The 5607-nt window shown below is 41.1% G+C and overlaps 1 long non-coding RNA gene across 1 annotated transcript; it reads right to left on the bottom strand.

Moving 5' to 3' along the window:
• Window positions 1-1596: 1596 nt before the first annotated feature.
• LOC308151850 lies at window positions 1597-3448 on the bottom strand. The gene is made up of 4 exons (XR_013937308.1): window positions 3402-3448; window positions 2312-2530; window positions 1873-2083; window positions 1597-1702 (listed from the first exon to the last, which is right to left on the bottom strand). It is a non-coding gene; the product is annotated as an uncharacterized lncRNA (long non-coding RNA).
• Window positions 3449-5607: the final 2159 nt, after the last annotated feature.

Genomic DNA, 5607 nt, shown 5'->3' with positions numbered 1-5607 from the left:
GGATTCTTTATTGGGAATTAGCCGTTGGATCGTATTCAGACATAACGTAGGCTGGTTCTGTCAAGATATTTGTTGGCATTATGAGGAGGACAGGTGACTTCCTTAAACCTGTGAGAGGGAAGTCACTTCCCCTTGATGTTCAACCACAATGGTCATCTGACCAACTGTTGGATGCTGCTTTAAAGAAGCTGAACGATTTTAACCAGGACATGAAAGATGTTTCCTATGTCTTGCTGTACCCCGATGGTCAGGAAGTTCGAAACATTCCAGGAACAGACACCGCTTTCACAGTGGAGAAATACAAGGAGGCCATTGGAAAGGCCTACCAAAGAATAACACTGTACATTTGCCCTGGTGAACAATTCACAAACAGTTGTAAGTGCAAGTTTCCACCTTGTTTTAAGCTCCACTCTGTAAAACTGAGGCAATGAGTGAAATTCATCTTTATACCCACATCAATTATGCCAATTATTCTTTTTCAAAGGTTACAGTGGACAGTCTTCAAGTGAAGATGATGACGGTGTGGTTCAAATGGTTAATTTGGCATCTGGAGACAGTCCACTTTCAGACACCGTGGTCAGTTTGCATCATGGCATTTCTCCTTAAATGAAGTGAATTGACAATATTTTGATAATATTTTCATTTGATCTAATCTGTCATTTGTGTGTTGTATGCAGGTGTGGGACGGTCCAAATGAAGTGAGCACTCCAAATGAAGTGAGCACTCCAAGAATGGAGAACATTTTGCAAGGGTAAAACACAGCACAGTCAACATGAACTTTTCTTGCACAAGCAGCACAATACAGTACAGCAGTTTAAATTGTTGTTTTTTTCCAGACCTGCCAGACGCTTACAGACAGCATCTCATCAAGTAAGAAAATCCATATCCTCTAGTGTTGAATGTGTGAACCTGAGATTATGAAATGCCTGTAAATAATTTCATTAATTCACCAAGCCAAACTACATGTAATGTGTGCTGTTTTAGTTACTAAGCCAATAACACTGTCATTAAATTAACTGCTAATTTTTGGGGTAAAACTAGGATGGAGGACAAACCGCAGTCCAGGAACAAGACAAATGTGCCCGGGGTCAGAATAACTTCTACAGGTAAGCTGTGTTGACAGATGCAACCTTTACACATTTGCTAGTTTACTCAGAATTGTGTGGATTTTCAATGTATTTCTTGCATCTTTGTCAAATGTTTACGGGCAGTGTGCACCAATATGCCAAATGTGCTGGTATTGTATGTTTTAAACCTAATGTTTTTCAAAGAAACCAGACGAGGATTGACATCTGAATTTAAGCCGTAGGTATTTTTATTTTTCAGCTCAGTGAAGCAGGGTGCACAAGGCGACAGGAAGAAACCTGTGTACTCGGATTCTGGAGAGACTATCTTCTTGACACAGAAGGTTTATTTTAATTATCTCATCATAAACACACTCCATACCCTGCAGAAGACCTGAACAGTCCCCAGATCTTTTAATTATGTCATCTTGATATCATCTTCTATTGCTGTCAGTTCCATTGAAATATTATATTTTACAACTAAACTAAATCTACTTTTTTCAGAGAAACAAACAGGAATCTTCCTCCAGGACATCCTCATGTTCGACACAGGACTCTACGCACTGCCTCCCTCTGGGATCCAGCCACCACCCAAAACTGCTTTTTCTGCGGACATCACGCTTCCCAATGAGCAGAACCTGCGCCAACACAATAGAGATACCGATGGCCATGAATTACAATGAGTTTCAGAACAACATGGACTTTGGGATACAAAATTCCCCAGGGTTTGGACTACAGTAAACTAAACTGGCTTAACTAGATTTCAGTAGTTAAAGGGTTAACTTTGTTCTTTGAAATGTGTACTCACATATCATGACATATCAGCCATGTTCTTCAGTCTGATATAGTTCTGTACACCAGACTGCCAGGTCAAGGCCTGCATCAGACCAAGCCTTCTCTGCAGGTTCTCAAAGTGTCCCTGGAGATGCTGATCTCCACATGGACTGTAGGTAGACTCCGAAACAAACTGGCCTAGTTCGTGTGGTGGGACTTTGAACCCACAGTCAGTTCTGCCAAACCTGTGGGTAACAGTTAACTGGCACACTAACTGTACTGTTTTCATTAAAACATTTTGTTATAAATGTATCATTGTATCAAATAATAATTTTTTAGAGAAAAGTATTTCAATTGAAAGCTACTCAACAGGCAACTACAGTTGATTGCATTTTAGACAATTAGAAGTACATGTGAATTGTGAATGTAGAAGTACAAGAATGAAAAAATAATTGTAATTGATAGAACCAAACCTGTGAGGCAGGTTGTACATGACATCTGGTTTCCCAGATGGACAACGAGACTGGTGAACAGGTCTGATGGTGTGTGTGTTCCACTTTTCCCTGCATTCATCAAGGTCCCGCTGTAGCACACCCATGAACACAAACCGCACTAGGCATGTGTGCTCATGACTGCCACTGAACAAATCTCTCTCCCTCAGGTCATTCATGAGGTCCATCCAGAATTGAGATCTGAAAAAACACTCAAATTAGAGATGTAGTTTGTTGTAGGTGATGCATTTCCATGTAATGGATTTATAATTAGCATAATGATCATCAAACAACAGAAAACCTGCAGTGCCACAAAAGGTATTTACTAAATAGAAGGGGTCCCTCTGTGTTTTAAGGTGTTTCTGATCAGTTCAGTGGAATGGAAATCAATGCTCCAACAACTAGATGTACCACCAAGTAATCAGAACGAATGAAATTCCATGGGTATTTTAAGATATACTGTGTTCCCTACTAGGGATGTAAGAAATATTTTAAAAGTTGAGGACACCTCTGTTTGCGGAAGTATGACCACCAGCTTTCGATTCGTTGGTTTGCTGTTGAGGAGCCATACATATGACTGGCAGCCCCAGCAAAGTCATCGGTGTGTGAAGATCTTAAGCTGTTTCCATTTTGTGCAATTTGTGTAAGTCGTGGTGTAAACATCATAGACGGCAGAAAAACTCCTGCTGCTCCAAAATATAAATCTAGAGATGAGATTCTAGGTTTTGAGGAAAATAAACCTATTCCTTCTTCATCCCCATATCCCTTCCTTTAAAACTCATCAATAAAACATCACAGGGTGTGTGTGTGTGTGTGTGTGTGTGTGTGTGTGTGTGTTCCCTCATCCATATTCCTATTACGGTAGAGATGGGGAAAATACAGTACCAGAACACACACACACACACACAAACACACACACAATTATAGTATGGAACCCCAGCCAGGCTGAAGAATCCCTCCACTGCACAAGCTTCTACGAACCCTTCATAGGGTGTAGGGCATAGAATGAACCCTTCGGTTTGAAATACAGCACATGTTATCTGCAGACATAAATAAGAAATATAATATGTACCTTTTATGTCGCCTCTTCACTCCACAACCTCTTCAGAACTGCTTTTCGGAACTTCAAAAACACGTCTCTGGTCCGTTCCACTTATCGTTCCCCCCCAGAACACTTCCGTTGTGAGAACACTTCCGTTGTGTTGTGAACTGAATTGCAGCGTTTTTCTACACTTCCGTTGTGTTGTGAGCTATATGCAGCGCGTTTCTCTATATGCAGCGCGTTTCTCTATATGCAGCGCGTTTCTCTATATGCAGCGCGTTTCCGGTATTTGCAGCGCGTTTCTCTATATGCAGCGCGTTTGCCCTTGTCGGCCACCGTACATGTCTCTATCACAACCACAGCACAGCTACGCGCGAATCATGCGAAAGGGAGCAAGATATGGCAAGGGACCTAACCCTAACCCTAACCACTAACCACTAATAAGCTGCCAAACCAAAAGGTCTATCATATCAAAACATAATCTAGGGATGTATAGGAATAAAAAAATCACATCTAGAATCTGCCCACCCAGATGGTAATGAAATGTTCCATTTTGGGGTTTGGCCCAAGGACTATTACTCTTGGCTGAGGGCTTCACCACGTCACGCACAGTATCAACCAATGAAAATGCGTAGAGTGCGCCCAAGATACGCCCCTATATTTGCATACACATCTGACAATGACAAAGACAAACTATTCTATGTGAATACAACATTGTATTTCTCTTTATCAGATGTGTATGCAAATATAGGGGCGTATCTTGCATGTTGTCCACGCCCCTGCGCATTTTCATTGGTTGATACTGCGCGTGACGTGGTGAAGCCCTCAGCCAAGAGCAGACACTCTTAATTTACAATCATAGCATGTTTTTTTTTTTAAAGGGTTAGGGCATATGAATCATAGTGGAGGTATGATATATGGCATATATATGGCATATATATGGCATATATATACGGTTCTTTGGTGGAAAGGCATTTTTTAAAGCCATTTTTAGTCACCACAAGTCTGTTCAAACCCAGGCAGCGAGACCAGCAGGAAAACACAACTAGATCTTCTATAATTCTAACTGGATAGTAGGCCTACTTCATTTCCAGTCATAGTCAGCTAGATTACTTACTTAGCTAGCTTACTTTTACTTATCAAATGTACATTTTGTGATATAAACGCAGTGGAGACACTCTCAGCTGTCTTGCATCGCGGATATGCGCTCTGGGCTATGTCTAATTGAGTCAACTGGTATTGTGGTTATCACCAAGTTCTCCCATACAGTGCTGATGGACTAGTATAGACCATTGCCGACATGTGTGAAAGGGGACAACACGGGAATAGCTTGGGATGTCATAGACATAGTTTGGGATTCCATGGAAATTATAGGGAGAAAGAGGCTGTGTGAGAACGGGGCGACTAACGGGACGACTAACGACTCTCTACCCGTCTGTGATGATAACTGCGTCGCTGCTTTCACACGTCACGCGCGGTATCAACCAATGAAAATGCGTAGGGGCGTGGACAACATGCAAGATACGCCCCCAGATATTTGCATACAGATCTGATAAAGTGGAAAAGAAAGAATAAATGTGGAAAAGAAAGAATGAATGTGGAAAAGAATGTGGAAAACAAAGAATGAATGTGGAAAACAATGAATGAATGCGTAAAAGAATAAATAAATATAGAAATGTATTTCGTTATACTGTGTATTCATTCATTTATTTGTTCATACATTCATTTATGTATCTATATATTTATTGTTAATTTTGACAGACTTGGTCCTCCATAGTTTATATGGTTTGAGTACTGCTGTGCTGCTGGTTATGGCTCCTTATTTAAGACTTCCTCTGCTTTTACCTTTGAATGTAGGCCTGTGCCGTTGTGTTTGGAGAGAGAGCTGCTTAATCAATCGCTGAGATAGGCCTAATGTTGCTGTCCGTGCCAGTGGTTCTGGACCAAAAGTGTTTGAGAGAGATAGAGAGGGAGGGTTTGTGATGTGATGTCAAGTGCCTGTGTGACAAAAGTGTGAAAAGAAAGTGTGTTGTGAGTTTACTATGGAGGATGGAAACGGTGTGTGTCTGTGTTGTGCGTGTGTGCGTTTGCGATGTTGAAACTGGACTTGTAGATTTCAGCAGATTGGCTACTTGAAAAGATCTTGAACAATGAGCACCCCTGATATAGTCGAAACTGGCAACTGTTTTTTGGGGTTTTTGGTAATCTGATCACAAAGTGACCCTACAGTTTATTA

The sequence above is a fragment of the Nansenia antarctica genome, assembly GCF_963989245.1.
Source record: "Nansenia antarctica genome assembly, chromosome: 2".
In the NCBI taxonomy this organism is placed as follows: domain Eukaryota; kingdom Metazoa; phylum Chordata; class Actinopteri; order Argentiniformes; family Microstomatidae; genus Nansenia; species Nansenia antarctica.
Note: the sequence above shows the minus strand (reverse complement) of the source record. Positions and strands in the feature narration are given on the sequence as shown.